This window comes from Lycium barbarum, chromosome 6, assembly GCF_019175385.1.
Source record: "Lycium barbarum isolate Lr01 chromosome 6, ASM1917538v2, whole genome shotgun sequence".
In the NCBI taxonomy this organism is placed as follows: Eukaryota; Viridiplantae; Streptophyta; class Magnoliopsida; order Solanales; family Solanaceae; genus Lycium; species Lycium barbarum.
In genome coordinates, this window is record NC_083342.1 from 96,183,271 (window position 1) to 96,196,476 (window position 13,206).

A 13,206-nucleotide genomic window follows, 5' to 3' on the forward strand; every position below is an offset into this window, starting at 1 on the left:
CCAGATAAAGTCCTTTCAGACTTTGATTGATTAGCCAGAATCTTCTCAAGCATTGCTTCAACTTTTGAACTACTCTGCTCTGTCGACTGCCCTTTTGGTGGTATATAAGGATTGGAACTCTTGTTCCCAAAATTGTTGCTGTTGTTGTAGCTCCCTTGGTTCGCACCACCATAGTTATTGTTGTAGTTCCCAGAGTTGTTGTAAGCACCTTGACCTTGCTGAGGTCTCCATTGATTCTGATTTTGATAGCCACCTTGGTAATTCTGTCTTTGATAACTCCCTTGAGAGTTATTAACATAATTGGCATCTTCAACCTGCATGGGTGGCCCATCAAGGAATGGACCATCATGAGCATGGTACATCCCTTTTGGCAAAACTACATCATCCTCACAAACATTTGCTTTTTTGATCTGAGATTCATCGAACTTCTTCGTCAGCAAGGAAATATTTGTTGCAAGATCTGCCAATGTTTGCTGGGTATCCTGATTTTCCTTCACTATATTCTGGAGCATAGCACTACCATATGGTACCACTTCAGCATTGTTTGAGTGCCAAGCCTGATTATGAGTTGTCAGCTTGTTAAGTATGGTGGTCACTCGTCGAAAGGTCTTGTTCATAAAACACCCATCAGCTGCATTGTTAGCTACTGACTGTGTCACTGGATCTAACCCTATGTAGAACTTCTCCATCAATATATTTTCCGGAAAACCATGATTAGGGCTCTTCTGCAAATACTCTTTGAACCTCTCCCAGGCTTCATATAGTTGTTCCCCCGGTCGCTGCTTGAATTCATAAATCTTGTCGCGAATCTCAGCCTTCTTGCTAGGGGGGTACCACTTTGTAAGAAAAACAGCTACCATTTCTGCCCATCAAGTAATCGAATTTCGGGGCAGCTTCTCGAACCATGTTCTTGCCTCCCCAGCTAAGTAATACTTGAATAACCTCAACCGAATAACATCTTGTGGAACATTGTTCTGGATGTGATTAGCACACACATCCACAAAATTCTGCAAATGACGTTGAGGGTCATTCTCGGTAGAGTTCCGAAAGTATCCCTCAAGTTTCAACAGCTCGTATAAAGATGAGTCAATTTTCACTGTAGCAACTCCAAATCGAGGTTGAACAATAGCAGATGCATAGTCCTTCTCTTGAACAAGTTCAGCAAAAATATTCTCATCATCAGATTCATTCGCCTGATTGTTCAACCGATTCACTTGATTACCAGCACGCTGATTCTGCTGATTTTGATTCACGTTCACCTAGTTTACACAGAGTAGAAAACAAGGTGTGATGGGATAAGCAAAAGACTTTAATCAAAGCAAACCCTATTTAGTAATTTCAAAACCGTATTCCCCGGCAACGGCGCTAAAATTTGATACGCTCAAATTACACCTATTATTGGTATAACGCGGACGTTGTCAAATATAGTAACCCAACAAGGTTGGGGTCGAATCCCATAGGGAATATGGTGTGAAACGGTTACTAAAGTCGTAAATGCTAAGTTCTAGGTCTAATATCTTAATCCGATTATGATGGTAAAAGTTGGGTTTTGTCTATGACTAATTTCTAAACTATTGTTTTGGTGGAAATTTATGGTAAGAGAAACTAAGGTTGTGTCCCCGTTAGATAGAGTGTATGATCATGGGTATTGATCTTGATATACTTCTAATGGATCATTATATGAATGCACTTAATCTCTATGTGAATCTCTATTATTTTCCAATAAATAAAGATTATATTTTTCTATGATTTTCCCAAATATAAGAAAGTGATTATGAAGAACGATTAATCATGCCAAGTAAATTCCTCTTATTCCTGAGTGAATTTATTAAACAAAGTTTAAAGCTTTGAGTTCTTGTTAATTATTCTTACCAACCCTAATTATTTTTCGAAATAAATTAAGGTTTATGGCTTTAATCAATGTTTGCAACCATTAATTATGAATGAAGAATGAAGAATAATCAAACCCTAATAATCCATTATGTGTATATCAATCACAACACCCAATCACAAAACACCCATCATTGGGTTCACAACCCTAGTAAGGGAATTTAGCTACTCATGACAAAGAACAAGAAATAAGAAATTGAAGAATTCATAAATGCTTACTTTGGAATAAAAAGAAGGAATTGGTAATACTTGAATTGATGTTTGAATCTTCAAAAACTAGAGAGAAGTTTTTGTTCTAAGTCAAGAGACAAAAATATAATGAATGATGAATATTAAAACCCTACAATGACTATTTATAGGTTTTGAAATTACATAAGTTACAGATTTTGCACTTCAGTCCCGTCATGATGAAATACGGTCCGTAAATCACTTTACGGACCGTAAAATTGGTTTACGCCCCGTCGTCTTCTCAACTGTGTGGAACTTAACCTTCCAAAATACGGACCGTAAAGTGGTTTACGGTCCGTAAATTTCTTGGTCATCTTTCACTTTGCTAATCTCAGACTTTCTGCCAGACGCTTGAATGACTAAATACGTGATGGAATACGGACCGTAAACTGAAATACGGTCCGTAAACTGAGCTCGTAAATCACCATCTTCTCAGCTTGACTTTCTGTTTCTGAAATCCTTTAATACAACCACGGAATACGCCCCGTACTGTAGAATACGAGCCGTAAACCTCAATTTACGACCTGGTTCTGCACTTCAACTGCGATTGTGCCAAATCTGTTCCTTTACCTGAAAAACACTAAGAAACACGTAAAATCACATCGACTTGCTTAACAACAAGTAAAACTTATAGCCGAAAAGTATCGATTTTGGCGTAAAAATCACGCCACATCACTTAACACTTGTTAAGAGTATTCCTTAACCTTATAAGGGTTCCATGACCTCTCCGAGCTTACGTTAGTTTACTCACGACCCAAACTACGCGAAAATTTTCGAGGTGTAACATTCTCCCCCCCCCCCCCCTCCCCAAAAAAAACATTACTTCTCAAATGTTAAATCTCAGAGATCTTATGGAAGTTTCGGTAGAGCTTCCTCTGTAGCTATAGTACTACCAACCTGAAGGTTATAATGTCTCAATCTAGATCTCCTTTAGTAATGAAGACAAATGCTGATACTTGGATCTCGTATTTTTCTTAACTTCTCAAGTCATCTCTTCTACCTTCTGTCACGACCCGACTAGGGGGGGCCGCGACGAGCACCCGATGCTGTCCCACCCGGGCTCCCCCTTGACATACTTTCACATAACATCTAGGTGAGCCATAAATCAAATCATGCATTCTAGTCATCCATCATACTAGTCCCATTAGACGACAATATTTCTTATATCATCATAGGCATCTATGCCACATCAATGTACATAGGCCGACGAGGCCAACAAAATGATATACAAAATATAGGCCGACAAGGCCAAACACATCTAACCACATACACACATCTACGAGCCTCTAAGAAGAGTATAACATATCACATGAGCGGGACAGGACCCCGCTATGCCCATAATTATGTACACAAAAGAATAAGAACCCAAAAGCTACGGCTCCGAATGAAATGGAGCTCTGCTATGTAATCTCTGAGAAAGCAGCTAAGGATCAAGTCTGTCTCGCTGTGCACCTACGGGCATGACGCAACGTCCACAAATAAAAGGACGTCAGTATGGAGAATGTACTGAGTATGTAAAGCACGATCAATATCGATATAGAAGCATAATGAACAATCAATTAGCACAAGATGGGAAACAGTAATATCATCGTCACAGGCACTTACTTACCTCACATAGGAACCTTTCATTTCTAATGCGTATTTGTGTACATAGCTCCATATCCGTACCCGTAACCATTTACATATCCTTACTCACATTCGTATCGTTTACATCATATACATAATATATTCGTACTCATGTAGATGTCATATACGTAGCATATATATATACAAATATAGCATGCCCGACCACGAGGGTTCGGTGTTTCATACATACTTGGCCAACCAAGGCTCAAGGTCATACATACCTGGCCCTACCAAGGCATCAGGGTTATCTGTACCTTCTGCAGAAGTGCGCGCGTGTTTCATAATCATATACATACTCTATACATATTCATATACATACATTCTACCCGGCATCATAAGGTCGGGGTCTTATTATAGCCCTTCATAGGAACACGTACATACAATAGCCCGTAGGCACCTTTAACATCATATTATTCTCATCATCATTACTATCATTATCACTATTATAGTCATTCATCACGTCTATCTTTCTAGGCGTACTCGTCATACGAGGGATCTAGTACAATCATAGTGTATCGCGGATCGTGAGCTTACTAGCTCGGAAGATCAAATCACTTGAAGAAATCATAGTGTTGTAGAAGATTTAGACGTTTGGTCAAAGAACCATGCCTTATGAAAGAATGGTTAGCCTTACATACCTTTCCGATCAACTATTCTATACTTGCACGTCCTCCTCCGAAGCTCGCGTGTCTACCTTCATTAAGGTCATACTATCGTTAGAGTCGACAACTAGCATATATGACTAAAGCTAGAGAAAATCGGACAACATCTCCTTTATTTATACAACATTCCTCCATATCGTAATTTAACTCTCAAACGTCAACAATACATTCACAACACCATAACAATGACCATTAATCATTTACATTAGCCCCATTATCTAGATTTCTCAATTCGCTCCCAATTCACCCATATTTATGGTCATATCACCCGACTTCGTCCATTCATATACAATGCCTATTTTCATGATCTTAACATCATTTATAACACATTCATATCACAACACAACAAGAGTCACAATTCAATTCAAACTATTTTCTCAAAATGTCACTATTCATCATTCATGACCCCTTTTTCTATACTCATCTAATGTCCAAGCATTTTAACTCTCAAATACCTTAAACAACATATAAATACCATAAATCTTACCTTATATGTTGTAGGAACGAGCCTTGGTCGAAATACTCCACTTGAGCAAAAACCCTAGTTTTCCTTCAATGAGATTTCTTGACTTGAATGATCTTAATGGGTTTCCTTACACTTGATTCACTTGATTTGTGTTGTTGATGACTAATAATCCTTGAAATATTATGGAATAAATGTAGAGAGATGTTTTAGAGAGAAGGGGGTGTCATGTGGAAATGAAATAATAAACTTGGTCCCTTATTTAATAACCCAAAATCTGATCTTAAGTGAGCAGCACAGTGGTCGTAAACTTGGTTTACGGTCCGTATTCCAGTTTACGGACCGTCCTTCGTGGTCGTATTTAATCATAACAGAACCAGAAACTCAGGCTGAGACATGGTGATTTACGATCACGGTTTACGGGCCGTAAACCACTTTACGGTCCGTATTTCAGGTCGTATTTAACCATTTGATCATTTGGCAGAAAGTTGAAGTTTTAGAAGCCAAAATACGACATGGCAGTTTACGGGCCGTATACCACTTTACGGTCCGTATTTCATTTTACGTGCAACTGGCCAAAATGCAGATCTGCAACTTTCCACATTTTCAGAGCCTATAATTATTCATTATGGAGCATAACCTATCTCTTATTGTCATTGCCTTCGGAATCTTACTTAGGGTCGTCAAATATTATTTCTTACTCATGAAAATATCGGGTACTCGTACTCCTCACTAGTTCATTCACTTGCGTACCAACGGAAAATTTTCCGATGTGTAACACCTTCACATTCTTTCATCGTACTATTACCAAGGCTACATCTCTAGTTTTTAATCCACCATCCTATAACTTTGGTGATCTGAGAGGGTAGTAGGGACTTCCTCATACGATAATTGTTTTATACTCTAAATATTATCTATTGGTACAACTATGGGGGGATTTCTCAATACACTTGCGAAGCATATACATGTAAAAGAGTGAATATACAAATTTCAATTTTGAGGGTAAATCTAGTAGGTCCTTCGACTATCATTTTGCGAAGTCTAAGATATCCAAGGGTCATACTTACCTTCCTTATTACTTTTCGTAAACTTCTTCAGGATGAGATTCCAAATTTCAAACAATCTGACATTCTCCCATTCTTATAGAACTTCAAATGAGCCATATGGATATTTGAAGGATGACTAATACCATATGCAAATTCAATCCATACTAATTGATCATCCTAAGTTTCTTCAAGGTTCTAATTTACATGCTCATGACATATCCTTGTTATACCCCATTTTAACCGGGTTGATTTAGGAGTACAACATATTGGTGATTCCTATTTATTTTTGTTTTAAGGAGTCGCCACCTAATTAATTTAACGGTGAATTAGGACACCTAGAGGTTAACTAAGGCAAAGTTAAAACTAAACCTCAATTAATAGTCTACTTAACCAGTATGATTCTAGGTAAGGGCTCTATATTATCCTAAAGGGAAGGGGTTAGGCATCCTTTAGAATCCGTTAACTTACGGTTATCCGACCAAACTTAGGTTAATTAGTATAGACTAAACGCAAATATAATATTAAGAAAATAATTTGTAAATTATTCCTAAGGTTTTAAAAGAAGAAAAAAAGATGTAATAATGCTATTTAAAATGATACTTATAGATATTGCTGGGGCTTTAAATGAGAAATATTAGCTAGAACAAGACTGATAGAAAATATGATAATTTACATAGAAAGGAGATTTCAAAGGCCGTTTAGCAAAAGAAGATTTGAAATGCTAAATAACACTTAAAGATATGTTGATATGATTTTAAATACTAATACTATTTTTTAAATAAAACTTGCAAAAGATAGTTTGCATATGAGTAATAATTTTTAATAGAAGACTTAGCAAATTAAACTTTGAATAAAATAGTGTGATATGAATATGACTATGTAGAAAAATCTAGACTATTTTTTATAAATGGGAAGCAAAAGGAAGTGAGTTTTCTTTCTCTTTTAATTATCTTTTATTGACTATGCTTAATGCATGATTGATTCAAACTTGCAGATTTATTTATGAATATACTAGAGTTTATATTTAAGTATTAACAATGCTTTGAAATGTCTATGATAGTAAAATATGATTCCCTTTATTTGAAATATATAGTCATGCCATTTTGCAAATCTATTATTCCCAATAAAAATAAATATTAGACATTATAAATAATTTTAACATAAAAAAAGAGAATAAAACTTATGGAGTTAATTTTAGTCTTCCTAACTACCCACTATTAAAACTAAACCTAATAATTTCACTAAGGTTTATCTAAATTAAGAAAATAAAACAAAATAAAGAATTAGTCATGCAATACAAATTAAATGCACAAAAATAAAATAGAAGGGGCAAATAAGTTAAATGGGCTCAGCCCATTTAGGACTGCTGGACCAAGCTGCTGTTGGGCTTCAGCCCAGAAATTTCAGTGCATTGCTGTGGGTTGTCGCTGTTATATGGACCTCAGCCCATAATGTTTTGTATATGCTTGCTGCGGACAGGAGAAGGCTGGACAGAGAGAGGAGTCATGTTGGGCTTTTAGCCCAACACCGAATGCGGAGGGAAAACAAGTCCCGCGGACTCGTGTTCGATGATCATGCATAAACGAAAGAAAAGGATTAGTATCTAATCGACAAAGATGTAAAAAATATAAATTCAACAGGTCGGCCATGAAAAGAATAAAAATTCAAAACAGATGAGCGTATATTCTGTGTATATCTAATGTATTTCAGCGAAAGTATACCAGCAATATACACACGTATATACGATTCAAGCACGACAAATTACGATCTAAGCGAGATAATACTCAGACATGGAATAGAACCTCGGACAACCACGTATCACGCGTCTTAATTAAAATAGTTTCGGCGTATATAAATATCTGCAGTTTCGTAGCCTATGATAATACTTAAATCCGCATTTCAGTTTCATTACTTACAGGGGTAAACAAACAGAACACAAAGCATTTTATGTCATAAATGGGGAGACAGCAGTTATGAACAGACTGTTTTTTTTAATTCAAACAGAGCTGTACCAAAAAATGCCCAGGACTGAGAATATGGTCGTGTTCAAACTGATAAAAATCCAAAGTAAGGTAGGGGAATTCATGGGCATCTCATATAGTTCAAGAATATTAGGTGAAAAAGACTAGGCTGAGTTAGACTATCGATTATACCAAACAACATGCAACCTTAAACAGAAACAACATCGCATGCTTAATGACTGAACTGCCTCCATACTAAGTGAATAAGTTATAAACATGCTAACCAGTTACCAGCATGCACTAATTAATCAATAGATACACATGAGAACTAAAGGCTGAAACTGAAAGAAGAGGCATTGGAGATCACTATACGACAACAAATAGATCTCTTTTTCTACCAAGGCATATGCGTTTTTTCGCAATTTACACAGTTTATACATTAGCAGGCAAAATAATGTATCCATTTATATTTCTTGATTATGCCACAAAGAGATTGACTTCTAATACATAATGAAAAAGATGAACGAGAGTTTGACACTATTTTTATTTCTCACACAGCTTAAACAAATACATCTTAGGAGAACAATGTGACTTAAAGCTAGCATGACACTATTTTTATTTCTCACACAGCTTAAACAAATACATCTTAGGAGAACAATGTGACTTAAAGCTAGCACGAACAATCGTATTCAGTTTCTACTCATTATCCCTTCTAAACAAAACAAACTTACTCTGAAACTTAGGACCCCAAACTTACGTGGCTTCATATTTTGGATTAACATGGTAGTGAAGTTTAAAGCCTAAACACACAAAATAACTGTATAGTCAAATCAAACAACTTATGCTCATTATTAGATTTAAATAGGCAGAAGACAGAACGTAAGAGAATAACTAAATCCAGGCAACATAATTAGAGAAGATAATAAAACATGAACACCACAAAACTAAAAACAAATAACACAATGAAATTAAAACAGAATCGTAAAATTAAAGAAGATGGAGGGGAAATGGCTGACCTTCTTCGGGTGCAGCGAAATGGGTGCGAAGCCTTCGATATACTCTCGAACACTTCAAATCTACTTCAAAACACTAAAAAAAAAAAACCCGAATTTGTATACCCTTCGAATCTAGACAGATGCTAAGGACAAAACAGAACAAAATGGTGTGGATTTTGACTTGATATCCAGCAATACAGCTAAAGAATTAATCTCGTCTATGGGATTTCTTTTGATTTTCAGGGCTTTAATTTTCGGGGCCTTTTTTTTTTCAAATAAAACCTGTCCTTCTCCACGATTTTTGGGGTTCAGAAACTCGTTTTGTAAGGGGATCCCTCTGATTCCCGAACCGTCCCATAATTAACAGAAAACTATTATTTATATCCCGAATTAGGGTTTTCGTTTGTATATAAAAAACTAAAAAGAGGAGCGTTGGGGGGAGACGACGGACAGGCGTGGGGGGGACAAAGCGGAGTGGGGTTGGCAGTGGTAACGTGGGGAACAAAGGGGAGTGGGGCGGCAGAGCGTGGGGGACAAGGGTGAGTGGAGTGGCAGTGGCGTGGAGAGGAGAGACGAGGGAAAGAGAGAAGGGATCGAAGAAGGGAGAAAGGAGAAAGGGGTGCGCGGCGGGTGAAGGAGAAGGAGAAAGAGATTAGGGTTGAAAAAATATAAGGGGATGGGTATGGACCGGGTCGGGTAACTTGGGTAATGGGCTGGGCCAAATTAAAAGAATGGGCTGGTCCAAAATGTTGGTTAATTATTCGGGCTGGGGTGAATTAAGTTGGGCTGGTAAATTAAAATGGTGCTAGGTAAATTAAAATGTGGACTGGTTTCGTGAATTGGTCCGAAAATAGTATGAATTGCTTGGGCTACTGCGTTTAAATAAAAGACCTATTTAAATAACTTGTGTTAAAATATTACTTAATATAAGATATGCAATCATTAGTGCTTAAAATGGCGTTGTAATAGCCGTGCAATAATATTTCGAGAACCCACAGTAAACGAACACTATTATTTAATTATACGAAGATAAATGCAGTGTGTGTGCGTAAGCTGGTAAAATGCCGAAATGATAAAATTGTGAATTATAATAATAATAACAATAATAATAATAATAATAATGGCTAGTAAATGTAGTAGAGTAATGAAACGCCGGTATTGATAAGAGGCTAATAATTATAGTAAAAATAAATGTATATTTTTTAATATTTCTAAAAATATTAGAAGCGTAAATAGGTATTACGGAGGAGAGGCGGGACAAAATTGGGTGTCAACAATCCTTAGACGTCAAAAAGTGTGCTTTACTTACCCACTTATCTTAAGGCGGGAAAGAATACTGGAGTAATCTATGTTCTTTAGGTTTCTCTATATATACTGATCCTCATGTGCTAGTAGAGAACTGAACATCTTAATCGGGTAACTAAAGCAACTAGATAATCGAATAATTCCATGCTGATTATTTCTTGAATATTCTATGCCTGGAATTCTCATATCATCATCATACACATTTGTATCATCAAATAATCGCGTTCCTCCGAATAGTTCATTTTCATTTTAGTCTTTCTCAATTGATAACTCCACTTCTTTCCATCGACAAGATGTTACTAGATTCTGGCTTGAATACTTTTGCCTTTAAGGCTTCCCCGTACAATGCTTTCCTAGCTGTTTTGTGATGTTGAACTTTGTATCCACATAACTAGCTCGCGGTGGCTATTTCACTTAACTTTTATCTTAGTCTACTATCTACTTTGAAGACCATCATACTCAATCCTTCTTTAATTCTTCATTTTTGAACTTCCTATTACACTCTTATCTTGAAATTCTGAGTAATTTCCTCCTTAGTGTACTCCCTTTCAATCTTTACTTAGTCATGCACATGACTGACTGGTTATGTTTATCATCAAATCGTTCTTACATCTTATCATCCTTTATTATCATATTTCCATCTTTTAATAAGGCCTACTTCTGATCCAATACTTGTTTGTCTCATCTTCTCCCCTTAGGGTGTTAGCCCATTATTTTATATTTAACATCCCATTAGTTCTCCTTTTTCTTGTAAGTACATACTCTCAGCGACTCCGCAACTAATCTTAGTTGTGACTATTCATCGTCTGACTTTATCTAGTCAGTTAGACATATTTGTAATGAGTCATATATTCTCGTAGACGTACTGATCCTGGATAGGCCTAATCTTTCCTTAAAAGGATCTTCATAGTTTCTTTACTGTTCTTCCAAAATCACCTTTCTCCTATTACTCACTTTCCCATTTCATCATCGTGATGGTATTTAGCGCAAATTTTTATTCTTAAAATTTGCCTTGATTGTTAATATTTCTCCTTTTCTTTGCTACATAAGCACTCGGTGTTTAGACAAGCCTCTCTTAAACTACAACTTCATCTCATTAATGAAGGGCACGTCTTATATCAACTTACGACTTCAAACTCATTCATCTACCATCATACAACTAATTTCTTCAAAGCATCATTCATATCCTTCATTAGCTATTCAGCATTGTATTACTAACTAAATAATCTTGTGACAAAAGAGCTTTTGAAAGAGAATTTTTCTGTACCTTAGTCCTACCTTTGTCTTATATTCACATCTCCTTATACTCGTACTGCCATACAACATCCCTGCCAATGTATTTTATATGATAAAAGGCCCTTGTCGATATATGGTTAGTAACGTACATCGTTCTCTTATCTTTTCCACCCCTTTGTACTCTTAAATTATTAGCATATTTATACTCAAGGGTCATATTTAAATATATACTTATCCCCTTCCACTTCTTACTTTGAGAAGAAGTTACAACTCCCATCTAATCATACTGACGTCTCATTAATGAAACATTTTGAAAGGTTTAATCGACTCAAGTCTCGCCTCAATCCGGCCAACAATATAAGGAGTAACATATAACAATATAGAACCCGGATCAATCAATGCATACCCATCATAAGAAAATACTGACAATGTACCTGTAACAACATCGGGTGAAGACTCCAAGTCCTGTCGACCAGTCAATGCGTAAATACGGTTCTAAGGACTGCTCAAGCTAGACGCTTCCCCTCTACCTCTACCACGACCTGCTGATGTCTGAGTGTCTTGTCCCAGAGGGCGCACCGATGATGATGATCCGCCTGCCGATACGGTAGGCTGCACCATACTTCGTATGCCTAGAAATGAACACTCACTCATAATATGGCTTGGCTGACCACAGGCATAGCAAACATCCGAACCCAAACGACATGATCCAAAATGTGGCTCACCACATTGGTTGCACTGTGGAAAGGGCGGTCTCATCTGACCGGATTCACCTCTATTCTGGGAACCCGAAAGTCTGGAGCTCTGACCCGGTCCAGAATAATTAGAACGATCAAATCGCTTTCCTGCAAATCGAGGAGGTGCACTAGCCACTGAATGGCCTGAGTGCCTAGAATGCTATTGCCCCTGACCCCCTCCGAACTCACTGACGCCACCTGAAGATCTAGCCTTCTTACTATACCCTTTATGAGAATCACGCTCACCCCTTTGCGGCTGCTACTGTTCTTCCGAATTCTGGGCACAGGCCTGAATACGAGAGATATCTATTCCTTCCTGGAGTGAGGCGGTCAATCACTCCTTAATCAAATGCGGCACAACCCACTCACAAACCGATATACATGGTCTCCCATATCAGCTACCATGGCTCGGGCATACCCGACCAAAGAATTAAAGCGGAGGCTATACTCTCGAGCGCTCATATTCCCCTGTCTAAGATTCAAGAATCTGTAAGCTCGGGCCCGTCGAACCTCCGGTGGCAGATAATGTCCGAAGAAGGCATCCACAAACTCTTGCCATACTGGTGGAAGAGCATTGACTCCTCTAGAAGACATCTAAATCGTATACCAATGAACTGCAACATCTCGTAATCTATAGAAGGCCAATTCTACCGACTCCACATCCGAAGCATGCATTATCCGCAAGGCTCTCGATATTTCGTCTATAAAGCTCTACGGGTCCTCATCCGATTTTGACCCGAAGAATTCGAGTGGGTTCAAGCTAATAAAATCACGGGCTCTTGCACTGACCCCTCTATCACCATGACTAGCATCCAGCTGTTGAGCCTGAGCGGTGACTAACTGAGTCAGTAATTGGATAGCCTCTCTCATCTCCTGACCGGAGGTATCGGGTGGAGGAACTGGGGGTATTAGAGCTGGAGCTGAAGCTGAAGCCCCTTCATGCTCCTCTGAAACGGGTGGAGTATGAGAGGTCCGAGATGGAACCTCATTCTAAGACTCACCCTCCTCTATATCTACCGGCGGCTCCCGCTCAGTCTTCCTTTCGGCCACTGTCTTG

The 13,206-nt window shown here is 37.8% G+C and overlaps 1 non-coding gene across 1 annotated transcript; it reads left to right on the plus strand.

Moving 5' to 3' along the window:
* The first annotated feature begins 705 nt into the window (after positions 1-705).
* LOC132600957 (small nucleolar RNA R71) lies at positions 706-811 on the plus strand. Its single transcript, XR_009567411.1, has one exon. It is a non-coding gene; the product is annotated as a small nucleolar RNA R71 (small nucleolar RNA).
* The last annotated feature ends 12,395 nt before the right edge of the window (positions 812-13,206 follow it).